Genomic DNA, 16,693 nt, shown 5'->3' with positions numbered 1-16,693 from the left:
AAAACAATAACAGAGAAGAGATGACCTGGGAAGGACAAGGATAATGAGATGGCGCAGTGGATTAGAAAACCCATGACACGGAATGAGGACTCATGTAAAGACCGAGGAGTTCGATCATAAGGAAAATAGGGTAAAAGATAAGGAATGGGCATGAAGAAAAGGACAACTATAGAAGGGACCCCCCGAAGTGTTATAAGACCCCATAAGATCAGTTGAACATTCGAGGACGAATGTTCTAAAGGGGGGGGAGGATGTTATAGCCCGTATTTTGTACGATCGGATAATTCAAGATAATTGCGATAAGCTAATGGCAAGGTTATGTTTTGATCTTGTTGAATACACAAGTTGTTTATGAAATTTTTTGATGTGGAAATATTAAGAAAAGCTAAGGGTAAAAAGGAAAATTCACAAGGTGGCTCATGGAAATATTAAGGAAAAATTTGGGGTTAAAAGTTGATTTTGGAAAAATTAAAATTCTTGAAATAAATAGGCCCAAGTGTCCGGCCAAGGTAGGTGTGGGCCTTGGCCCACATGGAGGCATATTATATGTGTCTAGAAGATGACTAATTAGTCATATGTTTCATATTCATTACTTGGAAATTTCAAGAAACTTGGAGAGAGCAAGAAGGAGGCCATTCGGCCATACCTCCAAAAAAATGACTCCTTGGAAAATTGATCAAAAAATTATTTTCTTCTAGCATTTCTACTAATTGGAAGGTCCTCTTTAACATGGAGTAATTGTTGGAGTAAGCAAAGTATTCGTTGTACAAGTTATGGACTCTAGCCGAGAAAGAAGATGTGTGGAGAAAGGTATGTATCCAATCTTCTTTTACATGTGTTATAGATGATTTATGTATGTTTTAGTATGTAGAAATGGATGAAATTCATGAAATATGTATGTTTATGGTGTGGCCGAATGGAGGTGGTATTGTGTAGAAGTGATGAATTAATTTTATTTAGTGTATTGATTGTTGTTGTTGTTGTGGATTCCATAATAAAAATGAAGGTTTGATGATTTGAAATGAAGTTGTAATTGTTGTGGGAGTGTTGAAGAAGTTAATTTGACATTAGTGTGGTTTCTTATAATTGTGAGAATGAATTTGTTAATGTATAGATTGTTGGTGTAGTTTATGAAGTTGGAAGGAAAGAAAATATGTTGTTATTGTTCTTATTGAATTTGGAAGGTTTCGGGTGAAGTGGTATGTTGGTTGGGTTGTTTTGAATATTATGTGAATTGTTTTAAGTATTCTTGAATTTTTCTCGTAAGGTCTTGGGCAAGTACTTGAATGTGAGATCATTGGTATTGGCTTGATTACATGTGATTGAATTGAATATAAATGAAATGCCGTTGAATTGTGTGACGAAGGTTGTTAATGTTAGAATATATTTTGGACTGATTGTTGAAGTTGTTAGTATGATTGTTGGTATTTTTGTTGATAATTTGGCCGAGTTGAATTCTCGGATTGTTGTTGATAAATCGGCCGAGTTAGATTCTCGAGGATGGTATATTTACAGGGGAGATGCTGCCGAAATTTTGGCAGATTATGAGTGAATTCATTTGAAGAAATAAAGCAAGTGTATGACGACGAATCTAATGATTGTGTGAATTCTTTTGAATGTAGACTAGCAAGCTTGGATAGATAAGCGTAGCTAATAGGACGTGGAGCAGGTATGTAAAGCTTATCCTTCTTTCTTTTGGCATGATCCTTATGAAACGAGCAGATGACGTATATGTATGATTTCAAAGAAATTCCTATTCTTAGAGCCACTAGGATGGCTAATATTCTTGACTTCCATAAGCTATTTCATATGGTTTTGATGCGTATCTATGATGTTCGAAGATCTATTTGATATGTTTTCGAATGGCATTTGAAAGATAATTGATATGACTAGTGTCTTGATTTACACATGATAGCACGTTTGATTATTCCATTGAGTCCTTGATATATTTTGATACGTACATATGGTTCCAAAAGCTCTATTTGATTTGATCCGTAACGATATTCGAAAGGTCCCTACCATGATTGTTGCTTTGATTTTCCAAAAATGGCTTCTGAAACGTTCGTAGCAGTTTCTGTACAAAAATGTCCATAACTTTTTCATATTAACTGGGATTGACTCGAAACGTGTTTATGATCCTCAAGTGTCGATTTGCGTTCCTACCTATCGAGTCTTGATTTATGTGCATATAGTTTCTCACTACTCTGCTCGTGGATGCCTCAATATGTCCTTCACTGAGCCCGGGCCAGGATATGTTCTCGTGCGTACTCCACTGCATTGTTCACCGAGTCCCTCTCACTTGCGGGCCTGGACACGTTATATGTATATGTATATGATGATATGATGATATGGGGATGGCGGCAAGGATGGCATATGATGACTTCATTCACCGAGACCTGCAATAGAGGGCCGGAACACATTATGTATATATGGTACATAATGTTAACATACATGATTCTATCCACCGAGTCCCTCAATAGAGGGCCGGGACACGTTTTATGTACACATGATATATGTTGTTGACATGCATGACCTTATCCACCGAGTCCCTCACTTGAGGGCCGGGACACGTTACGCATATATGATATATGATGTGGACATGTATGATTTTATCCACCGAGTCCCTCACTGGAGGCCCGGGACACGTTATCTGTATATATGATATATGATGTGGATATGCATGATTTTCATTTAAAAAGGGCAAGTTCTTTGATGTTTTAAAGGTCATACTTGATTCTAGGAAATCTCTGTTTCAGTTATGTTCCTCTTTTCTGTATTCCACGCCTTACATGCTCAGTACATATTCCGTACTGACCCCCTTTCTTCGGGGGCTGCGTTTCATGCCACGCAGGTGCACCCAGATGAATAGAAGACTTGCTAGAATGTGTTTCAGCGGAAATGGAAAGCTCCATCTGCTCCAGGATTGTTGCCGAGTCAGAGTATATGTGCTATGATTTCTGATTGATGTTAGAGACTTTGCAGACAGAGTCGTGGGTATAGGATGTCAGTTTTGTAAGCGGCTCCATCAGCCGATGTGTCATTATGTGCTATGATTACAGATCCTACTTGATTTGAGCACGATGAAAAGAAATTTTCTGAAAGCTTTACTATGTATTTCATTCTTATTTGATTTAAGAGTCCAAAGAGATTATGTATGTACTAAGATTCAGCGAGTTCGCTCGGCTCCGAATATGGGGTCGGGTGCCCATCACACCCCAGTAAGATTAGGGTGTGACACAAAGCCACCCATGGCTCGGTGTTCTTACTGTGGGAAGCCTCACCCAGGGGAGTGTTATCCTTCTACGGGTGCCTGTTTCTTTTGTGGCCGTCAGGACCATGTTTTGAGGGAGTGCCCGTTTAAGAGTGGTCCCGGTGGTTCAGCCCAACCCACTGGGTCGGTTGCTGGTTCATTTTCCCCTTCTGTAGCTATGCGCCCTACAGAGCAGGGTATACCGACACTAGCAGGCCGCGGTAGAGGTCGAGGCGGAGCTCCCGGTTCTAGCGGTCCTCCGAACCGAGTATATGCCTTGGCCAGCCGACAGGACCAAGAGGTGTCACTAGACGTGGTTACATGTATAATGTCGATCTTCTTCCGAAATGTATATACATTGATAGATCCAGACTCTATTTTATCATATATTTTCCCCCGGTTGCTAGTAAAATTGGGATAAAAACCCGAATTGATAGGACCGTTCGAGGTAGTCATACATACAGATGAAAAGTAAATATTGAGGACTTAAAAGGCTAACTCGGTAATTACATAGTTAGAAAAGTAAAAGACCCTCTCTAGATCGGAGGGAGACACGTTACGAGAATATTTTGGAAGTTGCTAAGGCACCGACTTGCTCTAGATTATGTGATAAAGGTCATACGGGGAAGTGGATGCAATTATACTAGCATTAACGCACCGAATTTCATCAGAGTTTTGAGGTTAAGCGTGCTAGGGCGAGAGAAATTTTAGGATGGGTGACCCCCTGGGAAGTGTACTAAAAGTTTCATAAATGTAGATCTAAGAGACAAATAGGAAGTTAGGGCAACCTAAAGGAAATTAGAGTATGCGGAGTGGTTAGAAACCTTAAAGAGGTCTTGTAGGCTGAGACGGACTAGACTGGTGAAAAGGAAGAAAGTGCGACACAACTCTGGAAATAGGGTGAGTTTGAATAGCGTTTGAAAATATTCTGTAAGAGAGAGGGCGGTAAATATATGTATGCATACGATATCCTATCTATGACTGTATTAACTGGACGGAACTCAAGAGACCTTCCCGAAGTATTATAACACCCCATAAGGCCAGTTGAACATTCGAGGACGAATGTTCTAAAGGGGGGGGGGAGGATGTTATATCCCGTATTTTGTACATTCGGATATGTCAAGACAATTGCGATAAATTAAGGGCAAGGCTGTATTTTTTATCTTGTTTAACACACAAGTTGTTTATGAAAATTATTGATGTGGGAATATTAAGGAAGGCCAGGGGTAAAAAGGGAAATTCACAAGGTGGTGCCTGGTAATATTGGGGAAGGCTAAGGGAAAACTTGGAATTTGGAAAATAATTTTTCATGAATCACAAAACAAAAAAAAATGTTCTTGAAGCATAAGGGACAAGTGGGCCGTCCAATATGGTGTGGGTTTTGTCCCACATGGATATAAAATAAATAAGACAAAAGATGACTTATGGATCATAATTATCATCTTCACCTTAGAAGCTTAGAGAAGCTTGGAGAAAAAAAAAAAAAGCAAGGGCCATTCGGCCATGCCTAGTTAAACAAGAACCTTGGAAAATCTTAATCAAAAATTATTTTCTTCTAGCATTCCTACTAATTTGAAGGTCCTCTTTAACGTGGGATAGTTGTTGGAGCAAGCAAAACACTTATTGGTGCCAATTACAACTCTAGCCAAGTTGTGGAGTTAAGTGGAAAAGGTAAGATTTAATCTTCTTTTTCATATGTTATGAATGTTTTGTATATGTTGTAGTGTGTGGAAATGGATGGAAACCATGAATTTGGTGTGTTGGGGTGGTGGCCGTGTATGTGTTGTGTTGTGTAGGAATGGTGAACCAATTTTTACTTAGCATTTTGGTTGTTGTTGTCATGGATTCTATGATGAAAATGAGAGTTTAATGATTCAAGTTGAAGTTGAAATTGTTGTGGGCTGTTTTAGAAGCCAATGTGATTTGAATGTAGTTTCTTGTATTTATGGAAAATAATGTTGTTAGTGTGGGAATTGTTGGTGTAGTTCATGAATTTGAAAGAAAGGAAATGTGTTGTTATTGCTCTTGTTGCATTATGGAGGTTTCGGGTGGAGTGACATATTGGTTAGGCCATCTTGAATATTATGTGGATTGTTTGAAGTGTTCTTGAATATTGTTTGAATGGTTTCGGATTAGTATTGGAGTGTGCGAGCACTGGTGTTAGTTTGATTGTATGTAGTGGAAGTGAACGTAAATGAAATGCCGTCGAATTATGTAAAAGGGAGTTGCTAATGTTAGAATGTGTTTTGAATTAATTGTTGATGTTGTTAATATGGTTGTTGGTATTGTTGTTGATAAATTGTCCGAGTTGAATTCTCGGATTATTGTTGATAATTTGGCCGAGTTGGACTCTCGGGGTTGTTGTATTTACAGGGGAAATGCTGCCCAAATTTTTGTAGACAAGTGCTAGCTTAGGCTTGAATTCCTAAGTACTTGTTGCTAACGTTTAGTATTTAATGACGTTATTGTAGATCTTGCGAAAGCCAAGACTTAAGTTGGACTAGCGTAGGAAGCGGGCAAGGTATGTAAGGCTTACCCTTTCTTTCTTTTGGCATGATCCTTATGAAACAAACATACGACGTATATGTATGATTTCAAAGAAGCTCCTAATCTTAGAGCTACTATGATGGCTAATATTCTTGATTTCCATAAGCTACTTCATATGATTTTGATACGTATCTATGACTTCCGAAGCTCTATTTGATATGTATTCGAGTTTGTCTATGATTCTTATTCACTTCTTGACATGAGTACGGTCGGTATAGTTGAGCTTATTGTATGGTTGAATAACGAGTAAAGCATAAAGAGTTCATGTCCCTAAAAGGGTTCTGTAAGTATTAATGTCTCTAACTTTTGCATACAGTCTTGGATTGCTTTGGAAACGTTCGTAGAGGTTCTGTAGTAAAAGTGTCCATAGCATTCTCATACTAAACCGGATTGACTTGAAACGTGTTTACGATCCTCAAGCGTCGATTTGTGTACTTACCTATCGAGTCATGATTTATGTGCATTTAGTTTCTCACTACTCTGCTCGTGGATGCCTCAATATGTCCTTCACTGAGCCCGGGCCAGGATATGTTATCGTGCGTATTCCACTGCATTGTTCACCGCGTCCCTCACTAGAGGGTCGGGATCTGTTATATGTATATGTATATGATGATATGATGATACGAGGATGGCGGCCAGGACGACATATGATGACTCCATTCACCGTGTCCCTCACTAGAGGGCCGGGAACTGTTATATGTATACGTATATGATGACATATGATGTCGGCACGCATGATCTGTGTTTGGAAAGTAAGCATTTTGGCACTCTGGATGGTTTACTTATTTTCTATACTTCTTCTGACATATGACATCGGTATGCATGATTTGCGTTCGGAAATAAGCACCTTGGTATTCTGGCTAATGTACTTACTCTTTGTACCGTTGTTTCGATTATGGTTATGTTTTCTGTATTTCATGCCTTACATACTCAGTACATATTCCGTACTGACCCCCTTTCTTCGGGGGGCTGCGTTTCATGCCCGCAGGTACAGACGCTCGTTACAGTGATCCGTCAGCCTAGGACATCCGTTCTGCTGTTTTGAAGTGCTTCCTTGATCCGGAGCCCATACTTTTGGTACAGATCCTTCTGTTGTACACATTTATGTATATGTGACTAATTAGGGGTACGGCGGGGCCCTGTCCCATCATATGATTCTGTTGTCTTTGTTAGAGGCCTGTAGACATGTATGTGGGTCGTGGGTCGTATTTTCTCAGTAATGTTTATATGGTTTGTGTTCGGCGTTCCCTACACTACGATAACCTGATCGGTTTATGTGTTATATTATAAGTAACGATTTAAACGATATATTGTCTTGTATGCACGAAGTCCTTAATATGTTAAACGCAAGTAGATTTTGGCTAGTAGGTATGTACGAGTGTCCATCTCGGGCACTAGTCGCGGCCTACGGGGTTGGGTCGTGACAGCAACAAACTGAAGATAAAGTAAAAATCATCAAGGATCGTCTAAGAAATTGCTTTGGATGGACAAAAGTCTTATGCTGATCTTAAGAGGCGTGAAATTGAGCATCAAGTGGGAGATACGGTATTTTTAAAGGTTTCTCCATGGAAGAAGATTATGAGGTTTGGCCATAACGGAAAACTTAGTCCTCGATTTATTTGACCATATGGAGTACTTGAGAGAGTTGACCGAGTTGCATATAAACTAGCTATTTCACCGGAGTTAGATAAGATCCACAATTTCTTCCATGTTTCTATGCTTAGACGATATCGCTCAGATCCACCTCATATTCTTCCTGTTGAATCCATTGAGGTCAGTCCTGACTTGACATACGAAGAGGAACCTATCCAAATCTTGGCGCATGGGAAAAAAGAGCTTAGAAACAAGAAAATTCCATTAGTAAAAGTCCTTTGGAGAAATCATTCTGGCAAAGAAGCTACCTGGGAGCGAGAAGAGGATATGCGAATTCAATATCCCCATTTGTTCGAGACTAGCGTAAGGTAAATTTCGGGACGAAATTTCTTAAGGGGGAGAGAGTTGTAACACTACAATTTTTTTTTGAACTAAGACTTGAATTTTCAATTGATCATATCTTTATAGTAAGGATATATTTACTTCGCACTCCCTACATGAATTTGACGATATATGAAAATTGCTTACTTTGGATTGTGCTAATATTTACAAGGAAGTTTCGTGATGTTGTTATGTTTATCACTTATCATCTTCTTGATAAATTTATTATGAAATACAATAGATATATAAAAGTTTGGGCAGCGGCTTTTTTTTTTCATCCTTATCCAAGTAACATATATACCTTTTTGGCTCATATCCTCTCCACCACCTCTAATTTCATTTTCTCCAAGAAAATAAAGTCCCAAAACTCCTGTCCTCTCATCAAATTCTCCCAGTAAATCAATCATCGAGAATCGTTTGGGTTGAGCCACAAACAACTCCACACGATTGAGGTAAGTTATAAAACCCGTTTTTGAATTGGACAGTTATTAGTGTTTTTAGCAAATTTCCTTGTATAAAATTTAGTTTTAGGTGATCCAAGCTGTTCCAGAAAGATATTTCATAGCCCTACAACTTTTTTTCAGGCTTCAAAACCTAGTTTTGCTTGTATTTACTCAAAAAGGGGTGAGGAAGTACAGGGAAGGTGCTGCCCAGAGTTCTGTTTTGCAAACCCTACATGTACTACTGTTAGTATTCTGAGCATATCTTGTAGTACGAAACTGCTATAGGAATGATTTAAAGCTCTATGAAACCCTAAGACATATATCTACAACTTTCGTTAAGGCCACAAAGTCTATTTTTTCCATTTACCCCTTTGAAAATGAGCCACAATACATGATAGTAGTACTGTCCAGAATTCCTGTTTTGATAGTTTAGGGTGATTTTAACTGATATCATGTTTAGTTTCGACGTGCTGAAACCATTGAACTTAAAGTGATATTTGATTGTGTATTTAAGGTATATATACTCTTGTACAAGTTAAGAGGAATTGTTTGACGAAGTGGACTTTGGTTGGTCTATGGCGTAGACGATTTGAACTCCTCGAATTGTGATAGAACTTGTTGTGTGGTATAACGCCAAGGTTTGTGTATAAACTTGAACTTGGAATATCTTTATTTTCTGGAATTTTTGGAGTATCTTGATGTTTTGTTTTCTTTCTCTTCATATTATATCATTTTATGGTTATTATCTCAAGTATTGCAAAATATTCGCTAAATCGCCCACTTGCACGAATTGCTTGATCATTTTGCATTCTTGTTGGGAATTTGTCCTTCTTGTTGCTGTGACTTTGTCACCGATATCAGCATGCCTCTTGACTCGGATATTTTATCATCTTGACTTTGGATTTGTGGTTCGTCTTAGTTATGGAACTTCTCCATGTTAAGTACGAATTAGAAAGCCATCTTTAATATGGTTCTTGATTCTCTTGATTATTGGGTTTTGGCCTTACATGATTTGGGGCTTCGGTCCATCTTGATATTGATTGTGCTTGGTGTGATGGCATGACATACATATTGGGAGAAATTGTAATTTGACAAACTCTCTTGAATTGATTTATAAGCTTTCTTGACATTTGAGCCTTCGAGTACTGATATCGATATTTTGAAACTCTTCAAGGTTTGATATTTGATACTTTTGATATTCTTGTTTAATTGATTTACTTTTATCTCATTGAGCTCCTATGATTGCTAAGGGAATTGGAGAATCTAATGGCTCCAAGCCCAGAGTTTATATGCCACTAAGTTTTATGCTTAGCGATAGTTGTTTTCTATCGTAGGTAATGTCCAGGAAGAGATTTGAAGATGGCCATTTGGGGTAGACTTTTTGGGAGCTTTAGTGAAGATCACATTTGCATATGCATCTAGGTTTTGTAAAAATTTTGGGACTTGTACATGATCCATATGTCACACTTATGTATGTAATTTTGAAGGCTTGTTGGACACAAGACCATATGCTTGTGACTTGAACTTGGTGACTTGTTTTGCTATTTTAGGTGTGCTTTCAACCCAAGTCATGGCATGTACTAAATTTACATTTTGTCTTGTAATCATGTACCAAGGAGGAGACTAGTTTTCTTTTGATACACACATGTTTGAAATTCGTGTATAATATGAACTTGCAATGGTGCTGAATGGAAATATATTTTCATTAGGAAGTTGCTTCAGCATTTTGATTATTCAAAAAGGGTGCTACCATATTAAATTGATACTCGGATATTGTATTTCTTCAAGGGATGTTACGAAGTGTTTTGTTAAGAAAGAAAATGTCGCACTTTTAAACCTTTTTCGCATGGGCCTATTTCCGCCACTAAATTGTTGTGGATATCTTTTGATATAAATTCTTATGAACGTTGTAAGCGTGAAATTAGCTTTCTTTTCGTAAGTGGCATCCTCCTAAAGGGGATGCTACAACCGTACCTTGCCATATAATATAGGCTCAATGTTACCCATACCCGGCCATGACAAGCTTGGTGTCATCCGTACCCAACTACAGTGGTGTGCACAATATGTGTTGTACTCGGCCGACTATTGCGTGGCTCGTTGTGGTAAAATAATTGTATACATATATATACGATGCATGAATGACTCATTGGAATAACTTATGGGCCTTTCGGAGTGACGTAGGTTCGGTAACCTCCGAATATCATTATGGAGCTAACATCATCACATGTCTTATCTTTGCTGGTTCAATGATCATACAATTAAATCAAGAATCATAAAAATGAAACAATAACATTATCAGGAATCCAAGGGAACGCAGATTTTCTAGCATTCTGAGAATGGAATCATTATGGATAACGTTCGTTCGTTTCGTTCTTCTCATAGGATTCATGCTAAAAAAAGGAAAGGGATACCCTTAACATACCTTGGGGTCTATCTAAATGTCCAACGTCTACTTCCTGAGCTCGTAACTCTACAAGCAAGTAGCATATGTTATAATTAAACCATACATATCTCTTACCATCCATCTTAACTAAGTAGGTAACTTAACGAAATTCGGCCAGCATTTCCCCTATAATTTTTACTCCATTCCAACTCCAAAACAGCCCACAACATACACAGCATCATCATCATCAACAACAACAACAATATACAACAATATAAACAACTAAAAATCTCTTCAAATTTCCATCCAAAATCAGTCCACAAGGTAGCCATACCAACAACTACTTCATGACCTTTGTAACATGTTTTTCCTTTCTTTAAATTTGAAAATCTTTCCATAAACGACTTAATAATCAAGTTAAGATTGTAACCTTACCTTAAATAATCAGAATCTCCAAGAACCACTTCGTCTTCAACCTCAAATATGCAGCCATGTACCAAGCAACACAAATACTAGTCTTTCCTTACTAGTTCCTTGATCCTAAGGTAATTTCTTGTGCAACTTGGATGGAATTTAATTGGGAATTGTTTGGAGAGGATTTAGGGGTGTTCTTCAGATTGAGGATATGTAAAATTAAGGGCAATTCGTGATATAAAGGCACTTAGGATTTTCTGGAAATTGGCACCGCCTTAACTTTGACGGTAGCGTCAATGTACATTGACGATCCGTTTTTGTATATTTACGGACCATTGATCTTTGACGGTTCATAACTTCGACCGCACATTTCCAAATTGCGATCTGTCAGTTGTCTTTGAAAGAACACTCTCTGAACTTACGTTTACATAGCTTATGGATTCTGTAACTCCTCGTATGCTAGGAGATATTCCCCTCACAAGTGGACCCAAAACTCTTCCAAGTTCTCCCAAAGTCTCGACAACTAAATTCCTTTGATTCGTTTGACCTCCAAACTTCCAGTACTTGTTACATATGAACTTAAACCTTCATATATGAGGGATAACATATCCAATATCTCGTAACCTCAAAGGCTAACACTCGAGACCACAACGACTAGTGTACCCTATACATCAATGCAACAAATGAGAGGCGTATCGTATTCTTTCTTGATTCACTTAGTTCCCAACTCTCGCATTCTCTAAAAGATAAGTTGATGATTATATATTCCTTTAAGACACGCTCGTAAGTTACTTGTACAATTTCCCCAATAGGTCCTCGGCACGAGTCTAAATCACTAAGATCGTTATGGAACCTCAAAGTACGTGAAAGGAGTGACGCGAAATCTTATCTTGTCTTCTTAACTCTAGAAATTCTTGAAACTTGTCCCACTCATACTAGCTTGCTTACGTCGCAAGATAGCGAAATTTTCCAAGGTGTAACATTCTTCCCCCCTTAGGAACATTCGTCCTCGAATGTTAAAGTAGAGCCATTATTTCTTGGGTCGTCAATGTCTTTTCACTCGCATATAATCTTATCATACATTTCCTAGCTTGCTGCGTCGATTCTCACACTTAAGGCTCTTGGTACCCAGAAGGTTTAAATGTTTTACCGAAGGTGTCTTAGTTTTTTCTTATAGTAACTCTTCCATTATCCTTTGTCGCATTGTTCTTGTTATTTTTCTTTTATTCCTTACCCTAGTCCTTGCTGTTAATAATTCTTGGCGGACTTAACCATTTCATCTCTATAGCGGGCGTTGGGAATTCTAAATTTAACCGGCTCGCACATACCTCATAAAGGAGGGAGGTGTCCCGGGGAAGTACGGTTGTGAATCGTACCGGGAAAGTCGGAAAAACCCGCCAACCACTTAATGGTGCTCTAAATGATACATTTTAGAGTCGCCACCTAATTTTTAGGAAATTAGGAAAACCAATTCGAAAATGGCTCATTTAAAACTATTATTTAAAAGAAACCTAATCTACCAAAGTCTGGGTAAGGGTTCTGGTGATCCCCCGAGGAAGGTGTTAGGCACCCCGGTATTAAGGATTCGCTCAATCGCGGTTTACCTACGTGTTCTAATAGTGTGCCTTATGATTATAAAATATTTTTTTGACAAAACATTGCTTAAGTCTAGATTTCCGCAATAAAAGAGTGTCATTTACATGCAAAAATAATTTTTTTAAGAAATCGTCAAAGTATAAATTTGCTCAAAATTGAGCGCAGGTGTCGGACTTGAACACCTAGGCTAATAGCCGAAGGCTGTTAGCCTAGGTAGGACGCTACCTAACTCCACCCAAAAAGGTTTTTAAGAAAAAAAGCATTTTAAGTATCGAAAATAGTGTTATATAAAATAGTTTTGACATACTATAGTATCGTATATAAACCATGATTATTTTAACTAAATTATCTAATTTTATACAAGTTTTAGCCTACTTTTTACAAGTTTTATACAAATTTTACACAAGTCTCAATTCTATCAAATCAATCCAAAAAGTCCCAAAACAGTCCACATCAGTCCAGTCCCTGAAGTTCCAGAAATGTCAATTGAAGTCCATAGGTTTTTCGAAATCAGGCAGATTTAGTCTTTTTGTAGTCCTAAGCATTCCAGTTCCAATTTTTACACAGTATTAGCATCAATTAATGTATAAAAGTTTTTTAGTGACTCAAGTACACAGTTTTAAACATAAGGGTCCCAAATCTAAACTTTAAAGCTCATATAATAAAAATTTAAAGGCACGAATGTAAAAGTTTGAGGGACTTGGGCCAATCAAGCCCAAGAGAGAAAGTAAAAATGCAATTTCAGGTCCTTAATCCAATGTATGCTCCAATTTGAGCTCCGTATTTGTTTGACTCGATCTAATGGTGTTAGTGGGCCTTATTGAAGCCCACCAACGGATTTTGGGGGTAGAAATGCAAATGGATATACATATATTAGTAGATATTCAATGATTAATATTAAAATTCTGAAAATCAAACTCCTAATCACTATTGCAAAGCCAAAAATTAAATTACATTATCACATTTGGGCCAGACCCAAAAGTAAAAATAAATCAGAGATATGGAGACTCAACCTAGTGGCCATTATTGGCCCAGATCTCGGAAAAAACAGAATTAAGCATATGCGGCTGGAGATCAGGCCCAATCCAAGGCCCAACAACAATTTTATCAAATAATCCTAATTGCCAATGAGAATATACATGATACACAGGCCAATATACCACCCCTGTTACCCCAATTTTTCCTAAATGTTAAGTTGTAACAGTGATACACATGATATACCACTTCGTATACTTTCATTTTTTCAATTTTTTCTGAGTATAAGGATCAAATATACCCAAATATACCAATGATATACCTGGATATGAAGGGCAAAAACTCATAGAAAAGGGCATACCCTTCCACATCTAGGCTGGTCTAAAGGATTTAGTGCACATAAGTCACATATAAGACAACTTTAGATAAAATTCAAGCAAACACTCGACACTAGTGAAGACTCAAGGCATAATCACACTATGACAAGATACAGTAATTGCAAATCCTGCCAAGGACTTAGAAAAATAAGACAGTGTAGCATAGGCAACCAAGGTTCACAAATAAATGGGGGGTCACATAGATAGTGCAAGACCATAGAGGTGTAGTTTTAAGGGATAAGTTAAACAATAGTAAGGATAACACATGAGACCTCAAGCAAGCATTATATATTAGACTCAACATCAAACACATTCACACACCTATCATGAGTTAAATGATCTTAAGTGCAGTTGAAAAATCATTGATGCTAAGTGTCCATGTTGGTTCTTTAAAACCATATTTTCTTAAAGTTTTAGTGCCAAACAGTTAGGAAGAATTGATTAGCCTCAGAGGTTCAGTTTTAATGCAACGTTTTAGTTTGTTTTTAGAGTAATTAACTTATGTCAACTTAAGGTGAAGAAACAAACAAGTAGGTAGACTTGAAGAGTATTTTATGACTTAAAGGACATACATTGATAGGCTAGACTAGGCATGGGTAGACATTAACACACAGGTAAGGGGCATCAAATTCTCAAAATGGAAAATGGACACTTAAAATCAAAGCTAGTGTATCCCAGTGACATCAAACATTCCCAGAACCAAAATGACAACAAAGAGGACAGGGTCGTAACACAAGATATCTCCAAAACAATTAAACAGTAAGAGGACAAGCAGGTTAAGGTGACAATTGGGCAAGTCATTTTAGATGGAATTTAAGTGATTTCTTAGACATAAATGAGAGTCAAAACAAAGGCACATGGAACACACTAGTCTGGGCTTCACTTTGAGACAATAGGTGAGGACACAGTAACCATACACAATGATAGGCAATAAACCAGACCCCTCTTTGTTCAAAATAGCCGATGAATGCATATGAAAGTCCATAGTAGGTAGTGTTAAATGGTAGGATGATTGTCTAACCCTTAGTGTAGAGCCTTTTAAACTATGTATACCATAAAATTAGTTGACATCTTAAGGTTTACAACCCAACACAACCATTATTTAACCTTTAAAGCACTTAGGACATGAATGAGTGAACTAGACCACAAAGATGAAAGAACAAATAGATTCAAGTAAAGGTAATGCCATTGACAGTCAAGTAGAGCAAAAGGATCCAGTAACTTTAGGCAGTACAAGAAACCAATATTGTCTTACAAAGTGACATAAGGTGAAACAGATCCATTTCAGACCAAAACTACAGAAGAGTTTTCAAACATTTAAGTCCATTTTGAAACTGATTTGCCAAGATAAGTCAACTAAGTGTTTTAACTTGTATGAACCCTGGTCTTAAGTCACTTAATTTTTATTTTTTTTGGGCTTGAACATTACTATGAATAACTAAGACAGCAGGCATCAAGTTCCTTTTAACTCTTATATTAGTTAACTAAGTGTGTCATCTTTAGTTTTAGGCAAGTTCTAACTTCAAAACTAAGCTATAGTAATCAGACATTTCAACTACTAGACAATAATAACTTTCCTTTCTTTTGAACTAATTTGTTTTTTTTTTTTTAAAGAAAAGAACTTTCAGAAAACTTTATTTATATACAGAAAAATGAGCAAAAACAACACTATTTATCCATTTTAAACTATTAAACCACCACAATTACTATCTGAAGAGGGCTAACATCTTTTAACCATATAAACTTCAAGAAAACTCAACAGAAGACCCTCATCAAAACTAGCTTCAGAGAAAACCACAAAAATTCAGAAGGATCGGATAATATTTCAATGGAACAGTACTTCCAGTCAACAATGAAGAGGTTCTCTCTTTTTAAAGCTATTATATGATTCAAACTCACTAGAGCAGTATCATGACACAAAAATAGGTTCAGTATTTCAAAATCTGATTGGAACAAACATCAAACTTAATGAAACTGTGAGTTATAACTAGAAACCCCCTTACTTTATCGTTGTTTAATTTCTCAAAACTGATTTTGCCTTAAAGAGACCTTAGAAACCTTGTTAACACCATTAAACACAAGAACAAACTACAACGAGACATCAACAACCATCTAAGTCCTAAACAAGCAAATGACAGATCACATTAACAACTTCAGATCAACTAATATCTCAATAACAAAATTATGAACACTAAAGTAGGCCAATAAGCAATATCACACATAAAAACACATCTAGCCAGTTCTCAAAACTATTAGAGTATAAAAAAAACATTTTTAAGCAATCAAAGCATAGTAAATAGGGTAGAAACAAGTAGTTACCTTTCTTTGGGGCAACCAAAAGATCAAAGAGGGGGTTAGAGTCAGCTTCAAACACTAAACAGCCTCAAAAAACCCAAAAAATAGACCCTCACCTCAATATATCTTAGTATATTAGGGTAGTATATTGTGTATATAGGTAGTGTATTGTCTTGTATTGTTAAAATCATATATATATATATAGTAGTATCTTGGACTGTATATAGTAGTATATCGGACTGTATATATATAGTGTATGTATATAGGCTCAAGTGTATATCTCTGATTTTTTTCTAAACAAAAAGGAAGACCTTTATTCCAGCAATTAACTATCTATTTATAGCCAGCAAAAAAATGCAAGGGATAGAAAAGGAAAGATTTTAGTCTTTTCATCGAAATTCCCTCCAATTCCCAAAACCCTATCCTAAACAATTTCAAA

Source organism: Lycium barbarum, chromosome 4 (assembly GCF_019175385.1).
Source record: "Lycium barbarum isolate Lr01 chromosome 4, ASM1917538v2, whole genome shotgun sequence".
Lineage (NCBI taxonomy): Eukaryota > Viridiplantae > Streptophyta > Magnoliopsida > Solanales > Solanaceae > Lycium > Lycium barbarum.
This window is presented reverse-complemented; position numbering follows the sequence as displayed.